At 38.5% G+C, this 19,835-nt stretch overlaps 1 protein-coding gene and 1 non-coding gene across 10 annotated transcripts in view; one reads left to right on the top strand and one right to left on the bottom strand.

Annotated features, from left to right (window-relative positions):
• RBMS3 (RNA binding motif single stranded interacting protein 3) overlaps positions 1–19,835 on the bottom strand; it is an 814,140-nt gene that overhangs the window by 250,733 nt on the left and 543,572 nt on the right. The window lies entirely within an intron of this gene.
• Positions 18,553–18,660, top strand: LOC129635660 (U6 spliceosomal RNA). The gene has a single exon (XR_008706416.1). It is a non-coding gene; the product is annotated as a U6 spliceosomal RNA (small nuclear RNA).

The raw sequence follows: 19,835 nt of genomic DNA, 5'->3' as shown, positions 1-19,835 counted from the left end.
ATAACCTCATCTAACTTAATAATCCTATATGTGTGTATACGCGCTAAGTTGCTTTAGTCATTTCCAATTCTTTGTGAGCCCATGGACTGTAGCCCACCAGGCTCCTCTGTCCATGGGATTCTCCAGGCAAGAATACTGGAGTGGGGTGCCATGCCCTCCTCCAGGGCATCTTCCCAAGCCAGGGATCCAACTGGCATCTCTTATGTGTCCTGCACGGCCAGGCCGGTTCTTTAGCACTGCACCACCTGGGGATCCCTAATAATTCTATGAGGTAGGTGGGATTATTGTTCTCCTTATACAGGTGAAGAGACTGAGGCACAGAAGGGTAAAGTCACTTGCCCCCCAGTCACACAGCTAGGAGGTGGTAGAGCTGGGCTTCTGATCGCTGGTTCAGATTCAGTTCGTGCAGCCTTTTTATCCTGAGGAGCGCGTGGTGGTAGAGGATGAGGTGAAGAAGCTTGGTAAGTATCAGAGTGTGGAGACAAAGCATGAGGGGCCTCCACTTCAACAGAAGAACTTCAGCTGGAATATGACATTCATCTGGGGATGACTGTCCCAGAAATTAAAGTGGAATTTGGATCAAGCACATATTTTTTGATAACTAGAACTGAAGCTGTGAAAAATGAATGGTAATTATGGATGAATCCAGGAACCAAGGTTTGGATATTGTTCTAAATCCATTTTTTCCCCTCTTTTTACTCCTCTGTTACTTTTAGATTGAGAATTCCAAAGGTGCAAAAGAGAAATCATAGCATTATATGGTTAACAGAAAACTATGATGATACAACACTGTATTCCAGTTTGGATGCTAAAATTTACATTAGTATGTCATTAGACTTTAGATCACCAGAGATAGAGCTCAGTGATGTTTCTGGTTAACTGAAAAGATTCAATAAACTACAACAGGATTTAAAACAACTTGGAAATTAAGGTATAACAGTATCTTCAAATTAAAAAAAGTAGAATCTGGTCATTATAGGGAAAAAAAATAGATTGGTGAGGCTTAAATATAGGAATAGCCATTATATGCAAGTGCCAATTCAAATTTCCTATTTATGTGTGCAAGATATTGACATGTAACTGTAAAATGCACTGATGTGTCTGTCACAGCTCTGTTAAAGGAAGTCCTTTCTGGTACATCTGCCAACAGGTTATTAGTGGACCCACCAGGATATCTTAGAAGAGGAAGGTCTGTCTTGGTTCTCCTAGCTGAGTAGATGGGAGTTTTTGGACTAGAGGACAGTTCTAGCCGTTTATTGATGAGCTCAACTATGTGGCTCAGTGGTACAGAATCAGCCTGACAACGCATGAGACACAGGTTCCATCCCTGTGTCAGGAAGATCCCCTGGAGAAGGAAATGGCAACCCACGCCAGTATTCTTGCCTGGGAAATCCCACGGACAGAGGAGCCTGGTGGGCTACAGTCCACGGTGTAGCAAAAGGGCTGGATATGACTCAGCTGCTAAACAACAACTATGGTATCTCTAAGGTAAGAAAATCTTCCTTCCTCAATGATAAACAAGATTTAGTCCTTATAGATTGGGCCTAGTTCAAAGCCATCTTCCAAAAATGGATTTTCTGGAAGAAAAGAAACCACTGAGAAGCTATTTTAATAATGATGTCAGCTAAAGTACAGAACTATTTGTTGCTTTTATAATTTATTTGTTTGGATTAAAAAAAAATAACAGCCAAAGATGATAGGATAAGAGGCTTTTCAACATGATTTCAACATCTCCAGTCACTCACTTTCATTTTGCAACATGGAATTTCTGTGAAAATAGGAATACACAGAACAAAATAGGGTTGACTCCAAAGCTTTAAGATGAGATCAATGCAGGAAATGAAAATGCAATTCTAACAGGCAGCATTTACATAACACCCTTCTTGAGAGAAATCAATGCTATTCACCTACTCACCCCACTTAGGTATGAGAGGCTTTAAAAAATAAATAAAAGGCCTTCTGAAAGCAGGATAATTTCACAAACCCACGGCTCCAGAGGAATAAGGTGCATACTCTACAAAGTGCTGGTGTGAGGGTTCCCTGACTTCCTGGACTGTCGCCCATACTCACTGAAAGGAGGAGGCAAACTGAAACAAACAGAAAGCCTGGGGAGCTCAGACTCAGAGGATGTTCGCCAAAAAAGAATTAAAAGCTTTGAAAAGTAAATGTAAATCCAATTTGTGTTTCAAAGATCATGCAATTGGGGAAATTTCACTCCATATCAAAGTGGGAATATTTTACTATGGAGGCTCTAAAATAGCTCAGTATTTTCAATTTCAAAATCCCCATAACTGACACAAAAAGCAAGAAAATGGGACAGGCACACACAAAAAAAGCAGTCCTTTTGAAAATTAAGTAATTCTCCGGAAGGCTTAATCTCTTCCTGTAAGACACTTGGTAAATCACAATACCAGAGAGACTGAAGGGGAGGGGGTAACACCTGGGTCATTTTGGAGACGCTCCTACATCTGCAGAGGGTCATTCCCAGAGGCACACTTCTGAAAGCTTTGATATTCAGTGAAAAATCATCAAGGCAGTCTTTTCTAATGATTCTACAAGGAGTATGGGTTACAGATTACTCAGGAATGAATCACGCTCTTTGGGAAGACACAGAGCCAAAGTCCACAAAATGCATTCATAATTCCCATCTACACTAAGGTAAGCTGGAATGGAGTCCTACTAGTGGCTGGCCAAACTTTAGACTCGCTTCAGAAATAAGTGGCACAATGCAAGTGCTTTCATTCTTTACATATGAGATCTAACCTTTACAGCACAACTATTTAATATGTTTTGTTTTGATACAATATTTTAACTTTCATATACTGCTTTTCTTCCACCATTTTTCCCCCAGAGTAGATTTTAAACTGTGTTTGAAATACTGACTAAGAAATATTTTCTCATTATCAGTGTAGAAGAGAGCCTTTTGTTTCAGTAAAAATGTGTTCACAGTTGAAAAAAGTGGAAAAGGATCTCAACATGGCTGGCGTTTCTTGTTTGTAGGCAGAGTTATAAGATACCGTAGTACTTTCTGCCTTTAAGATTTTGAGCTATAAGATGAAGAAAATGGATAGCATTGCCTATAAAATGGAAGTGATTTATGTCACACCATCTAGCACAGCAAGAAACCATTCTGGAACACGTGGCTATAATTTGGAATGACTGCCAGATGATGTCATAATTTTGCTTTGGTAACAAGCCCTCATGTTGAAAGTCTCCTTTTGAAAACAGTGGGTTTGTCTCACTTAAAATTACAAATGAACAAATCATAAAATCATCATATATTGTGAGGTGGGGAGCAGGTAAAAAAAAATGAATTCTAAAGTTATTGTGGGAAAAAACCCACAAGTATTATTTAAAAGAAGAAATCTGTCAAGGTGGCAATGGGGAGAGCCCTTCCAGGTGTTAAAACATCATCAGATCAGATCAGTCGCTCAGTCATGTCCGACTCTTTGTGACCCCATGAATCGCAGCACGCCAGGCCTCCCTGTCCATCGCCAACTCCCGGAGTTCACTCAGACTCATGTCCATCGAGTCAGTGATGCCATCCAGCCATCTCATCCTCTGTCGTCCCCTTCTCCTCCTGCCCCCAATCCCTCCCAGCATCAGAGTCTTTTCCAATGAGTCAACTCTTCGCATGAGGTGGCCAAAGTACTGGAGTTTCAGCTTTAGCATCATACCTTCCAAAGAAATCCCAGGGCTGATCTCCTTTAGAATGGACTGGTTGGATCTCCTTGTAGTCCAAGGGACTCTCAAGAGTCTTCTCCAACATCAGAGTTCAGAGGCATCAATTCTTCGGCTCTCAGCCTTCTTCACAGGCCAACTCTCACATCCATACATGACCACAGGAAAAACCATAGCCTTGACTAGACGAAACTTTGTTGGCAAAATAATGTCTCTGCTTTTTTTTTTAATTTTTTTTTATTTTTAAACTTTACATAATTGTATTAGTTTTGCCAAATATCAAAATGAATCTGCCACAGGTATACATGTGTTCCCCATCCTGAACCCTCCTCCCTCCTCCCTCCCCATACCATCCCTCTGGGTTGTCCCAGTGCTATCTAGGTTGGTCATAACCCTCCTTCCAAGGAGTAAGCGTCTTTTAATTTCATGGCTGCAGTCACCATCTGCAGTGATTTTGGAGCCCCCCAAAATAAAGTCTGACACTGTTTCCACTGTTTCCCCATCTATTTCCCATGAAGTGATGGGACCAGATGCCATGATCTTCCTTTTCTGAATGTTGAGTTTTAAGCCAACTTTTTCACTCTCCTCTTTCACCTTCATCAAGAGGGTTTTTAGTTCCTCTTCACTTTCTGCCATAAGGGTGGTGTCATCTGCATATCTGAGGTTATTGATATTTGTCCCGGAGAACATCATAGAAAATACTTATTATTTAAGGTATAACTCAACACCTGACTTGACAGGTAAATCCATGAAAACAATAGAAATTCCAAGAAAATTTAAAAAAATTAATGGTAACTGACTAGATGAAAAATGTAGCATTTTGATTCAATGAGAAGGAATATATCATTCAATAAATGGTGTTGGAACAACTATCAGGAAATAAAAATAAAGCTAGTTTCTCCCTTTTTGTATCTTATGCCAAAAATCAAAATAGATTAAACAGATAATTTTGTAATCAGATTTTAAAAAATGAAACGATACTTTTATTTATATGTACACACACATATATATATGTATGTATGTGTATATAAAATTTTACAAAAATCTGAAATAAAAAAAAAACACCAATAATGAAGGCAAAAGGTTAGTGACTGACAAACACTTGTTTTCTTTCATGCAAATACCAGCTTTCTCTTCTACAACTGAATAAGAAGGTCAGTTGAAAACTGAACAGACAATATGAATAGAGACCTCGAAAAGAGAAAATGTCAAAGTTCTAAACACATGAAAAGAGGCCCAAACTTCACTTATATTTCTTTTATTAAGACTGCTGCTGCTGCTGCTGCTAAGTCACTTCAGTCGTGTCCGACTCTGTGCGACCCCACTGACGGCAGCCCACCAGGCTCCCCCGTCCCTGGGATTCTCCAGGCAAGAACACTGGAGTGGGTTGCCATATCCTTCTCCAATGCACGAAAGTGAAAAGTGAAAGTGAAGTCGTTCAGTCGTGTCCGACTCTTAGCAACCCCATGGACTGCAGCCCACCAGGCTCCTCTGTCCATGGGATTTTCAATATGGTAAATTTTCACCTGTTACACTAGAGAAGAACAAGATTCATAATTGTCATATTAGCTGAGGTGTCAGGAGAATGAACTTCTTATACTGACTGTTGTGAGTCTGACTTAGGATAACCTATAAGAGGAGAAGTTGGGAAATTTTATCAAAATCTAGTAAGCAAGAATAGTATTTTTCCCAGCAAGTCTGCTTCACACATTTTTCCTATAGATAGGTTGCATTTATGCAAAAAGGAACAAATATCAATTTTAATTTTTGTGCTATTTGTAACAGAAAAGGATTAAAAAAAAACTAGATATTCATAAGTAAGGAACTTAGAAGATTTTTATTAAAAGTATGTGTATCATTAAAATGGAATACAGAGCAATCATCAAAAGTAGTGAAAGAGTTTTCCTTGTACTGAGAACAACCTTCAGGTTCATTGTTCAGTGAAAAGTATCAAGGATTATAAGAGAGTGTATACTTGCCTCCACTGGAGTGAAAATCTAAATGTACATTTTCATGCACATCCTCTGGAAGCATAAGAAATGCTGACGTTAGTTTTTCAAGGGGGGAAACTAGGGTGACCACCACAGGAAAAGAAGAGAAACTATTTTCACTGTGAAGCTTTTTTGAATGTTGCAACTATTTCCATACATTAACAACTCAAAATATACCAAACCAAATGTACATTAAAAAAAGAATCCATCATATTCAAGTTTTAAATTTTCCAGGAAAATAAATGGCTTACTATTTTAAAATTAAGCTTCCTAAGAGACAACAAGCAAATCAAGAATTATATAGTGATTAACCCAAGTATAACATAAAATTTAGGATCTGCTCCCAATTAGTAGTACCAAAATTTTTTTAAAAAAATTTAAATAAATAAAGGACACTGGTTTGGTATCAAAAATGGGTACTTTGTCATCTCTAGTTTTCAAAGACTGATGTGACTTTCAACTGGAGAATAAACAAAATGAGGTATGACAGTTCAAAGAAATACCACTCACTCAGCATTAGCAAGAAGTGAACTATGATCACTCAACAGCATGCATCGACTAAATCCTTAGGGTGAGAAGGAAGGCAGATTCAGAAGACTTCACACTGCATGATATTATTTATATAACATTCTCCAAAAAGCTAAACTATGGGGATGAAAAACAAAGTCATGATTTCCAGCGAACAAAGGGGAAAGGGATGGTTTGACCGCAAAGGGACAGTGTAGGAGAGTTTTCAGGAGTTATTCTGTAACTTGATATAGTTACCCGAATAGTATACCATTTGGAGATAGTGTGGCAAAAGTGATGTTAAAGTAGGTCTGGAAGCAAGAATAGCTAAAAATAAAAAATAAAAACCTGAAGTCAGATATAGAGCAGGAACTATTTCTGTGAGATACAATATAAGGTCAGATACATGTGCTGGTGTGACCTCTGTGTAAAGTAAGCATATGTGTCACAGGTAATTAACCTCATACAGGGAATAGTGACATCTAATAGTGTGAAGGGACGGGTTAATTTCTAAGTACTGCTGAGATACCTTGTTGAAGAATCAATTTGCTATGTAGTTGATACCAAATATACCACAAGTTAAATGCAGAGAAAAAGTAAAAGATATATAAGTGAATGCTGATGAAATCTCTTAACATCTTAAGGTTGTTTTTTTTTTTTTTAATAGTATAGTGTATTCAAAATCCTGAGTCAAAATGCAAAATCCAGAGTCATACAGAATGAAGTCAGTCAGAAAGAGAAAAACAAATATCATATATTAATGCATATATATGGAATCTAGAAAAATGGTACTGACGAGCCTGTTTATAGGGCAGGAATAAAGATGCAGACAATGGGGGAAGAAGAGGGTGAGATGAATTGAGAATAGGATTGATATATACACACTACCATGTGTAAACTAGATAGCCAATGGGAACTGCTGTATAGCACAGGGAGCTCAGCTCAGTGCCCTGTGACGACCTAGAGGGTGGGATGGGGGGATGTGAGACAGGTCCAAGAGGGAGATGTATATCTGATTCACTTTGTTGTACAGCAGAAACTAACACAACAGTATAAAGCAATTATATGCCAATTTAAAAAATTAATTTTTAAAAGGTATAGTGGAGAAGATTACTTTATTTCACTTAAAAGTTAAATTATTATTATTATTTTTATTTTTTTTTACTTTACAATATTGTATTGGTTTTGCCATACATCAACATGCATCCGCCACGGGTGTACACGTGTTCCCCATCCTGAACCCCCCTCCCACCTCCCTCCCCATACCATCCCTCTGGGTCATCCCAGTGCACCAGCCCCAAGCTTCCTGTATCCTGCATCGAACCTGGACTGGCGATTCATTTCTTATATGACATTATACATGTTTTAATGGCATTCTCCCCCTTAAACAGCAAACTATGTCAAAACACTTGTAAGAAATGTGATAGACAAATATTTAATATTTTAATATAGAAGCAGCTGAAACAACAAAATTGACCAAATTCAGGGTTTGAAAAATCTAACCAGATGGAGCATAACCCAATTACCTAGTTTGAGCCAAAACAGGCCAAACTAGCCCCTCTAGTTCTACTCAGTTCAAAGGACTCCTCAAGCTCTGATCTGGGCATCTCTCCTCCAAGTGGAATGGATCAGTCCCTTCTCTTACCCCATCCTCTGGCCCCTTCATTACTCTTCTTCTGCTGTATGTTTATCCCTCACCCCAGAAATATATTCCTGGGTCTACTTTACAGTCAAGAGTATTTTTTTAATAAAGAAAAAATATTAAATGTCTACTAGTGTAAAGGACTTGAGTTAACATCAGATAAACCAGGCTTTGGGCTTCCCAGGTGGCTCAGTGTTAAAGAATCTGCCTGCCAAACAGGAGACACAGGTTTGATCCCTGAAGATCCTCTGGAGAAGGAAATGGCAACACAGTCCAGTACTCTTTTTTTTTTTAATTTTTTACTGAAGGATAATTGCTTTACAGAATTTTGCTGTTTTCTGTCAAACCTCAACATGAATCAGCCATAGCAATACATATATCCCCTCCGTTTTGAACCTCCCTCCTATCTCCCGCCCCATCCCACCCCCCTAGATTGATACTGAGCCCCTGTTTGAGTATCTTTGCCTGGGAAATCTCATGTAGAGATGAGCGTTATAGTCCATAGGGTCGCAAAACAGTCAGACACAACTGACTGACTAAAAAGCAGCAGCAGAGACGAAAACTTAAAGAGTATGCCATCTTTTGTGCCTCCAATCACTGAACTACACAGATTGTCTATCATGTCATTGAGATTTTGCTATCTTTGGCCTTAATCTAGGATTGCTGAAATGTTTTTCACTGCAGTAGATATTCTTTTATGATTTTGAGATTCATAACCCCTTTGTAACCACAAAAGGAATTCAAGTCAGTTCTTTGAATTAGGTACCCGTAGCAACTGATTTTCTAAGTGGTACTTTTCAGCCTAAAAGAAGTTCTCAGAGCAAAACACCTTCTCCGGTATCTCAGGAATGTAAGGAACAAAAAACATTATCACATCTCACTAAGTTTCCATGGCTTCTTCAGACCATTCAGTGGACGGATACCAGACAGAAGGAGAAAAAAAACAAATCTGTAATTCCTCTGATTGAGGCTTTTTAGCAAACTGCCTTTTCTTCTGGACCCAGCTCTTTATGTGCAACTTAAAACAGCAAAAATTAAAAGAAAGTCATTCTACAGAGTAGTTTTTGAAGAAAGATGGTTTCTCTAAAGAAAATTTCTATAAACATGCTACCTTTCCTTTATAACAAGAGAAGCACTTATGATGTGCTCAGATGCTCAGTCATGTCTGACTCTTTGCAAGCCCATTTTTACTCTAGGGGATCTTTCCAACCCAAGGATTGAACCTGTGTCTCTTATGTCTCCTGCATTGGCACGGGGATTCTTTACCACTTGCACCATCTGGGCAGCCCTGCTGTTTATATATACTAATTGGGCTTCCTAGGTGCTGTTAGCGGAGAAGGCGATGGCACCCCACTCCAGTACTCTTGCCTGGAAAACTCCATGGACGGAGGAGCCTGGTAGGCTGCGGTCCATGGGGTCGCGAAGAATCGGACACGACTGAGCGACTTCCCTTTCACTTTTCACTTTCATGCATTGGAGAAGGAAATGGCAACCCACTCCAGTGTTCTTGCCTAGAGAATCCCAGGGACGGGGGAGCCTGGTGGGCTGCCGTCTATAGGGTCGCACAGAGTCAGAAACGACTGAAGCGACTTAGCAGCAGCAGCAGATGCTGCTAGTGGTAAAAAAAAACCCGCCTGCGAATGGAGGAGATGGACGAGATGCAGTTTCTATCCTTGGGTTTGGAAGACCCTCTGGAGAAGGGCATGGTAACCCACTCCAGTATTCTTGCCTGGAGAATCCCATGGACAGAGGAGCCTGGTGGGCTATAGGCCGTAGGGTCACAAAGAGTTGGACACGACTGAAGAGACTTAGCACGCATGCAAATAAAAAACAAAGTATGCGCTTTACTGAAAGTGGTGGCCAAATATTTCTATTCTTCCAAAAGCTAGAATAAGTATTGAAGTGAGCAACTGCATCTCAAAGAGGAAGGCTTCAAGTGTACTAAAGGTATGGCACACTTAAGCCAACAGAGAGTGCTCATCTTATTTAGCAAATAAAGAAGAAACATGGTCCTCCAAGCTGGGAATGGAGGGAAAACACATGTAGAGGAAGAGTTATGGGATTTCCTTCTGATTTCCTCTCCTAGAGTTTTTTCCTCTCTATCCAACAACAAAAAATTATGACTTAGTATAACTACCTACACCTAAAGAGCACTTACATATACCAGGAACATCCCACAGACTCTACATTGTGCAACGTATGTAGTCCACAGCCACCTTACAAGGACAGTACACAAAGGAACTATGCTTATCTCCATGTTGCCTACGAGAATTGAGTCACAGAGGGGTTAAGTAATTTTCCCTAAATCACATGTCTAGGAAGTGGCAGAACTAAATCCTGGAATCAATCAGCTCACTTCCTATGTGTCTGAGCAATTTCCATAAATTCTGTAGCTCTCAGCCTCCTCATCTGCAAAATGAAACAGTGCTTTTTCACTAAGGGCACTTTGGGAATACAATGAAATAATCCATAATGCACTAAGCACTATGGTTGGCTTACAGTAACACCTACTTCATTCTCCCCAGAAAGGAAGTGCTTACTGATAGAAAGTGAGGACAGAAGAACACAGACATTTCTTGCCTCTATCTCTCCCAGCTTTACTGAGATTTAATTAACATGTAATGTGTACATTTAGCTTAGGTGTGCAAAGTGTCAGTTTAATACATGCATATATTGGGGTCATTACCTCCATAGTGTTAGCAATTACCTCCTCTAACCGTACGTTTTAGGAGATACTGGTGTCAAAAAGTGAATCTGAAGTAGTCACATGCAAAGAGTAACCAGAGAAACACCACAGACAGACAGGAAACAGACAGACAGACAGAATCTGGAAATGTTTACATCCTAAAGTTAAAATAGTACACCTAAAGGCAAAAAAGTACTTTCACTGCAGAAGCCAAATGAATATAAAATAAATCTGCTAAATCCAGAATGAATGTGTTTTTGTGCCAAACCTAAGGCAGCAAGAGATTAACAATGTAAACAAAACAGCTTGATAAAAATTTTCTGAACAGGTATGAGAAGTCAAAGGGAGAAGCTCTTGGTGCTATTGATAAAGGACTTCACTCGGCCATCAGGGAGAAAAGGCATAAGTATTTATTCAAATTGCAGTTCAAATCAATGGAAAGGTTAATGAGTCCATTCTGCAGATGGCACAGGCCCTGCAGCCCGCATGCAGGACAAGGACAGAACCTGCAGAACTTCACAAAGAAAGAAACCTTTGCCAGGGCTCTAGCTGTGTTAGTGAAAGACAACAGGTCTCATTGCTAGTTGTGGAATTAATTAATTGTAACAACCAACAGGATGTGTGGTATTCTAATACATTTTGTATTTTGTATTATTTTTGCTTCTTTTAATTTTCATAACCCATTACTTAGAAAAAAATCTGGAGAAAGGAGCAATGGAAAGTATGAGGTAGACTCGAGAGATAATTTAAAATTTATGAGAAAGAAAACGATACATGCTGTTTTGAACATTGACTTTTATCCAAAGAAAGCTTTTTAAATTTAAACATTTTAAAATTTACAAAGAGGAACACAGTATGTAAAATATTTCTGTATGGAATCATTGTAGTTGGTTTCTACTTTCGCTTAATAACTATTTACTGATTGAATGTATTAAGACACAGTGTGGTTGAGAAACCACGAACAGTGGGCTCAATGTTTTAAAACTCAATTCAGTGTATCTATATTAAACATTTCTTATGTTTAAATGCTGGTACTGGAGGAGCTATAAGGATTAAAAAAGGCATAATTCTGCCATCCAGTGGGATAAGGTAAGTCCCAAGGCTACATGTCACAGAGACTCAATACAGAATAAAATGATTTGATAAACTGCAGTGAAAGTTAAGAGAAGAGAAATTGAAGATCAGAAAAATCTGCATGAAAAATGCTACATCTATATTTGAGCAACATTTCTTTGGGAAATGAGGGTAGCAAGGGATCCTAGGATCTGTGAACTGGCGGTGCAAAGATATGTCATGAGATCACTACAAGAAGTTCGAAATCATCCATGCTTTTATAGTTGTTTTACCTAAAATAATGACTGCCTGATGAAGATAGCTGTCTGTCCAATCAGAATTGTGGCTAGTATTTACGAATCTGGGACCACTACAGCAAATTTCAGGTAAACATTTATCTGCTGTGCTACTCTTTCTAACCCTGCTAGAAAACTGTTGAGCTCCAGCTGAGATACTTCATTAACTGGAGGCCATTCTAGAATGAGATATGGCAACAAGGTGAAAAGCTTGGAAATTGAAGGGTGGTCTTCACCTCACTATAAGGGAGGTATATCTTACAAGTCCATGTACTAGATAAGCCCATCAATGACAGCAGTTCATAGATTTCAAAAGTGAAACTGTATTTCCAGCCTAGAGGCTGGGTGTTGATGAGATGATTCTTATGACGCAAACAAATGCTACTTATAATAGGATTATCTACCTTTTCCTACCAGTATTTTTGTGGAACTGTACAAAATCTGTGCAACATTTCTGTAAAGAAGGAATTATAAACATTGAATGGACTCATTAGGTTCCTTGATGAACCCAGAAAGAGACTAAATAACTTGCCTATGTTCAAAAGTAATAAGAGACAGAACCAAAACTCAAACCAAGACCAATTAGGGAGAAGATAGTTTTCTCTACAGAATATGTTCTCTAGCCAATTAAGTTCACAGAGGCAAAGGAGCATACCCTCCAGTGGACTCTCATAGAAAGCACACATAAAGCAAATGGACATTGCTCTTTTCTTCACCATCCTAAAGTGAAAGTGAAAGTCGCTCAGTCGTGTCCAACTCTTTGCGACCCCATGGACTATACAGTCCATGGAATTCTCCAGGTGAGAATACTGGAGTGGGTAGCCTTTCCCTTCTCCAGGGGATCTTGCCATCCCAGGGATTGAACCCACATCTCCCGCATTGCAGGTGGATTCTTCAGCAGCTGAGCCACCAGGGAAGCCCAGGAATACTGGAGTGGGTAGCCTGTCTCTTGTCCAGTGGATCTTTCCAACCCATGAATTGAATCAGGGTCTCCTGCATTGCAGGTGGATTCTTTACCAACTGAGCTACCAGGGAAGATTCAGCATGCTAAGTGCAACAAAAGGCATAACACTGTCCCTGGGATGAGAAAATGGCTTGGGATGTGAAAGGATGTAGAAAATAGTAAGTTGTGTCTTTTCAAAATAAATTACAGGAGACATTGCATCTTAAATTGTTACAACTCTTACATGAGTTCATTGGGTTAAAATCATAATTAAGGATAACTAGGTAACTATTTCCTTAGAGATCTTTCATATTAGGTTAAGAGGAAATAAGCTTAAAAGAATCATGATTTGGGGATTCCAGAACAGGAGACTTTACCATCTGTGAAAATTTAAAAAATATGTGAAACTTAATAGTGTGTAGTATTCAATTAGTTATTGATACATGATATTATTTATTATTATTATATTAGTGTGATTATTTATGCCAACTAGCAAACCTGGAGGTCTGTAAGATGCATTCTACAAGGTGAAGTATAGTACAATTAGGAGAAAAGCACTATGTGGAATCAGCAGAGACCAAAAGAAGGGCATAGGACAGTGCTTATGATGATAACGGAGCTCCCAAAGGAAGGCAGTGCCAAAGAATGCTCAAGCTACCACACAATTGCACTCATCTCACACACCAGCAAAGTAATGCTCAAAATTCTCCAAGCCAGGATTCAAAAGTACATGACCCATGAACTTCCAGATGTTCAAGCTGGATTTAGAAAAGGCAGAGGAACCAGAGATCAAATTGCCAACATTCGTTGGATTGTAGAAAAAGCAAGAGTGTTCCAGAAAAACATCTACTTTTGTTTTACTGACTAAACCAAAGGCTTTTACTGTGTGAATCATGACAAACAGTGGAAAATTCTTCAAGAGATGGGAATACCAGACCACCTGACCTGCATACTGAGAAATCTGTGTGCAGGTCAGGAAACAACAGTTAGAACTGGACATGGAAGAGCAGACTGGTTCCAAACTGGGAAAGGAGTACGTCAACGCTGTATATTGTCACCCAGTTTATTTAACTTATATGCAGAGTACATCATGAGAAACACTGGGCTGAATCAAGATTGCTGGGAGAAATATCAATAACCTCAGATACACAGATGATACCACCCTATGGCAGAAAGAGGAGAAGAACTAAAGAGCTTCTTGATGAAATTGAAAAAAGAGAGTGAAAAAGTTGGCTTAAAACTAAACATCCAGAAAATTAAGATCATGGCATCTGGTCCCATCACTTCATGGCAAATAGATGGGGAAACAATGGAAATAGTGAGAAACTTTATTTTTTGGGCTCTAAACTCACTGCAGATGGTGACTGCAGCCATGAAATCTGCTTGATCTTTGGAAGAAAAGCTATGACCAACCTAGACAGCATATTAAAAATCAAAGACATTACTTTGCCAACAAAGGTCCACCTAGTCAAAGCTATGGTTTTTCCAGTAGTCATGTATGGATGTCAGGGTTGGACTATAAAGAGATCTGAGCACTGAAGAATTGATGCTTTAGAACTGTGGTGTTGGAGAAGACTCTTGAGAGTCCCTTGGACTGCAAGGAGATTCAACCAGCCAGTCCTAAAGGAAATCAGTCCTGAATATTCATTGGAAGGACTGATTCTGAAGCAGAAACTCCAATACACTGGGCACCTGATCCAAATAACTGACTCATTGGAAAAGACCCTGATGATGGGAAAGATTGAAGGTATGAGGAGAAGGGGACAACAGAGGATGAAATGGTAGGGTGGCATCACTGACTCGATGGATGTGAGTTTGAGCAAGCTCTGGGAGTTGGTGACGGACAGGGAGGCCTGACGAGCTGCAGTCCATGGCATCACAATGAGCTGGACACGACTGAGCAACTGAAATGAACTGAGGACACATCCATGGTTACCCTTCTGGTTTTTGAATATTATCTTTAAACTCTCCGCAAGTTCTGACAGACTCACATGCCACTCCCAAATCACACAGTTCCATTCCCAGAAACCCCGCACACCACACACACTGTGTATGAACTATGTTTTGACAAAGCATTCATATACTCAAACAATATACTATTTGCTAATAAAAAGATAAAGCATATGTTGAGAAGCATAACCATTGCCTCTGCATTTGAGAATGCAACATACCTACTATACCATAAGGAATCTATGTGCTTGCTTCCAATGTATGGTAGTGTAACTCCTTTAATAGAAATGCATTCCTTAATCATTCCCCTTAAAATAGCTTCTAGAACACATCCAGTTTGTCTACCTAAGATCAGAAAGATGAGAGGACATTTTAAGCTTCATCTTTATCGTGGCTATCACCTTTAGTCTTTTCTAATTATGAGAAGATGAAAAAATGTGAATCTTGAGTTTTACTCTAAATCAGGGACATTGTTTTATTTGTTAACTGTTTCCATGCTTGCATCAGGACCTCTTTATACTCTTAACAAGTATTAAGAGTGCAAATAACTTTTGTTTACATAGGTTAAAGCTATTTACCATTTAAAAATACAAAATTTTTAATGCTTCCTTAATAACTAATTTTAAAATACAGATGTAGAAAAGAAACACATGGTTTCCAGGAGTAAAGGGAATGTGGAGGGATAAATTGGGTGATTGCGATCAACATATACACACTGCTATATATAAAATAGATAACTAATAAGGACCTGCACTATAGCATAGGGAACTCTACTCAATACTCTGTAATGGTCTATGTGGGGAAAGAAGCTAAAAAAAGGAGTAAATGTGTATGTATAACTGATTCACTTTGCTGTATACCTGAAAATAATACAACATTGTAAATCAGTTATACTCCAATAATTTTTTTTTTAAAAAAGACATCACATGATGCCATAGGTGGTATATTTTTTATAAAAATTTCAAAAACAAAATAAAGAAGCACAAGAGTGGCCTTGTTTTATATTTGTGCAAATCTCTGTAATTTGGGGCTTAATAGAAGACAGATTCTTGTTTCTGCTTCTGTGTTCAATCTGTTGCCGTATTATACATCATATAGCCTCTGGGAAATTCAACTCTACACTCAGGAGAGATCAGATTGAAAAAGGCAAATAATAAGCCCATATGATGAAAATACATTGACCTCGCAGACCACCAGAAAGGCGAAGAATGTCAGGGACCCCACAGGTCTCTGGACCACCATTTGGTTCAAATATACTACACTATCCTAAAGTGATTGCTCAGAAAAATAGGTTAGTTTCAATATTTCATTCCTATACTTTTGTGCTTTGTTGAGAATGTTTGAATTAAAACCCCATTATCTTAAATATTGGTACAGTTTTGATTCTTTAGGATGTACCCTTATGAAAACAAGTAGGATTGGCTGAATCCTGTTAACCAACCAGTGATCTGTTCACAAGTACGACACAGGATTGCAATTCTATCCACGACTCCAAAGGTCTTTCCCATAGTCAAACTGTCTTTGCTTTTTTCAGAGAAACCTGTTAACTATTAACAATTGCTACACTACTTAGAGTGGGTAGCACCTTTGTCTCCAGGGAAGTCAGGGAAACTTTGGAGATAGTATGTTACCCCAGGTGTTCTCATCAGGAGCAAAAGAACTGGGATGCAGACAGCTGACACCTGTCAATCACTGTTTTCCAGCAGCCCCCACCAGGGGGATGTGTCTTCCTAGATCCTCTAACTTTGGCTGTGCATCAGTAAACCAGCCCTCCTTCCCCCGTCCCAGTCTGAGGGCAAGCCATCTAGAAAGAGATGTAGGTGCTGACTGATGGAAGTCAGGCAAGCACCCAGGGAGGCTAACATCAAATTGTTGAGTCTTTTACTTTAGATATTTCAATGACTCAACTAGTACAACTGTTTCATCAGCCTCTATTCCAAAATAAGTTGCACTCACAGTTCAAGAGAAAATGGCCCTATTTACAGCCACCTGATCTTGCTACTTGCTATAACAGTAATACATCTTCAATGGACAGATACATTTTTTAAATGCTTGAAAGTATGTTAATTCCATGAATAATAAGAAACACTCAAATCAATAAGAATTTAATCAATTGAATAATACAAACATACAATTGACCCTTGAACAATGTAGGTTTGAACCAGGAAGGTCCACTTATACTTAGAATTTTTTAATAGTAAATTGAAGTACTGTCCTACTACACAGAGCTACATGTGTGGCTCAGTGGTAAAGAATCTGCCTGCCAGTGCAGAACCACAGGTGACAAGTTTGATCCCTGCATTAGAAAGATCCTCAGGAGGAGGAGGAAATGGCAATTCACTCCAGTATTCTTGCCAAGATAATCCCATGGACGGTGAGCCTGGCAGGCTACAGTCCATGGGGTTGCAAAGAGTCAGACATGACTGAGCATGCATGCAAAAAGTATCTACTACATGATCTAAGGCTGAATAAATCCATGGATATAGAACTGCACATAGGAGGAATTAACATACAGAGAGAACAAACAAGTTATACAAGGATTTTCAACTGGGAGAAGGAGTAGTGTCGCACCCCTCAAGGGCAACTGTATGTTGGGTTAACAATAAACGTCGATAATTATCCCCATGAACTTTTATTTTGTGTCTCAAGCCTATGCTTTCCTATGGCACTCAGCTATTCAGAGATTTAGGACACTCTTTATTTCATCAGAATAGGGCATCATATATGTTTTAGATTTAATCACCTAAAACTCAGGGGTGATACCAGCTTTATAAACTCTTTGAGCCCTTCTAAACACTAATGATCTTTTTTTTTTTTTTAAATAACAGGAATTATTGAAAGCAAGTATTAAGGTTAAGAGCTAAGAGATACATATTTGCATGAATTTAGATTTACAGTGTACAATTTTCTGGGCACATTTTATGGAAACAGATGGCTTGAAATAATATTTGACTTCATTAGGTCAAAAATAATGTTATCTATATATGCACTCGTATGTTAATAGCAGCACTGTTCACAGTAGCCAAGGCATGGAAGTAATCTTCTAAACATTCACTGATGGATGAATGGATAAAGCAGCTGTGGTGTGTATACACACACACACACACACACACACACACACACATGTATATATAAGTGGAACCCCATCCAGCCTTTAAAAGGACTGGGACGACCCAGAGGGATATTTGGCAAAACTAATACAATTATGTAAAGTTTAAAAATAAAATAAAATTTAAAAAAAAGAACAAAATAATGCCATTTGCAGCAACACAGATGCAACTAGAGATGATCATACTAGTGAAGTTAGTCAGAAACAGAAAGACAAACATCATATGATATCACTCATATGTGGAATCTAAAATATGACACAAATGAATGTATCTTCCAAACAGAAGCAGACTCAAAAGCATAGAGAACACATTTGTGGTTGGCAAAGGGAGGGGAGAGAAAGAGGGATGCACTGGGAGCATGGGGTTGGCAGACATCAACTATTACATTTAGAATGGATAAATAACATGATCCTAGGGTGTAGCACAGGGAACTATATCCAATCTTTTGGGATAAACCATAATGGAAAAGAATCTAAAATGCACGATACTGGATGCTTGGGGCTGGTGCACTGGGACGACCCAGAGGGAGAGTATGGGGAGGGAGGAGGGAGGAGGGTTCAGGATGGGGAACACAGGTATACCTGTGGCAGATTCATTTCAATATTTGGCAAAACTAATACAATATTGTAATGTTTAAAAATTAAATAAAATTAAAAAAAAAAGAACTCCATTTCCCCTAAGGCAAAAATTATAGTGCTCACTTCAACAGCACATATATTCTAAAACTGAAATGATACAGAGAAGATTAGCATGGCCCTGTGCAAGGACGACACACACATTTGTGGAGCATTTCACATTTGTTCCCAGCAAGATCCTCTATGACCCGCCTCCTAGAGCAATGGAAATGAAAATAAATAAATATATAAGTGAGACCTAATTAAACATAAAAGCTTTAGCACAGCAAAGGAAACTATAAACAAGGTGAAAAGACAACCCTAAGAATGGGAGAAAATAATGGCAAATGAAACTACTGAAAAGGATTAATTTCCAAACTATACAAGCAGCTCATACAACTCAACATCAGAAAAGCAAGCAATTCAATCAAAAAGTGGCCAAAAGACCTAAACAGACATTTCTCCAAAGACAAACAGATGGCTAATAATCATATGGAAAGATGCTCAACATAGCTTATTATTAGAAATGCAAATCAAAACTACAAGGAGATATCACCTCACACTTGTCAGAATGGCCATCATCAAAAAAAATCTACAAACTAAATGCTGGAGAGGGTGTGGAGGAAAGGGAACCCTCTTGCACTGTTGGTGAGAAAAGAAATTGATACAGCCACTATGGAAGACAGCATGGAGATTCCTTAAAAATTTAGGAATAAAACTTCCATACTATCCAGCACTACCACTTCTAGACATACACCCTAAGGAAACAAATATTGAAAAATACACATGTAACCAAATGTTCATTGCAGCACTATTTACAAGAGCTAGGACATGGAAGCAACCTAAATGTCCATCAACAGATGAATGAATAAAGAAACTGTGGTATATATATATATATATATATTCAATAGAATATCACTCAGCCATGAAAAGGAAGGTATCTGTGTCAATGCTAATAAGGTAGATGAACCTAGAGCCTATTATACAGAGTGAAGTAAATCAGAAAAACAAATATCATATATTAATGCATATATATGGAATTTAGAAAGAGGGTACTAATCAACCTCCTTGCAGGGTAGCAATGGAGATGCAGACATAGTCAACTATACTTCAATAATAAACAAAAATATTCCCTGATATATTAGCACTCATCTCTAAAGACTCTCTTTTTGGATATTTAATAGTCTTCAATTCTAATATATCCTTGGGAGCAGGTATAAAGAAACTATTAAGTCAAAATAATTAACAACATAGCTTTTACTTTTTAACAAGCCGCTCAAATGATACAAAGACCTTTAAAAATAGGAGAAACAAAGACAATCTTCCAGAAGCTATTTATAATGTAATTTAGAAATAGTTTGA

This window comes from Bubalus kerabau, chromosome 20 (genome assembly GCF_029407905.1).
Source record: "Bubalus kerabau isolate K-KA32 ecotype Philippines breed swamp buffalo chromosome 20, PCC_UOA_SB_1v2, whole genome shotgun sequence".
NCBI classification, from domain to species: Eukaryota; Metazoa; Chordata; class Mammalia; order Artiodactyla; family Bovidae; genus Bubalus; species Bubalus kerabau.
Note: the sequence above shows the minus strand (reverse complement) of the source record. Positions and strands in the feature narration are given on the sequence as shown.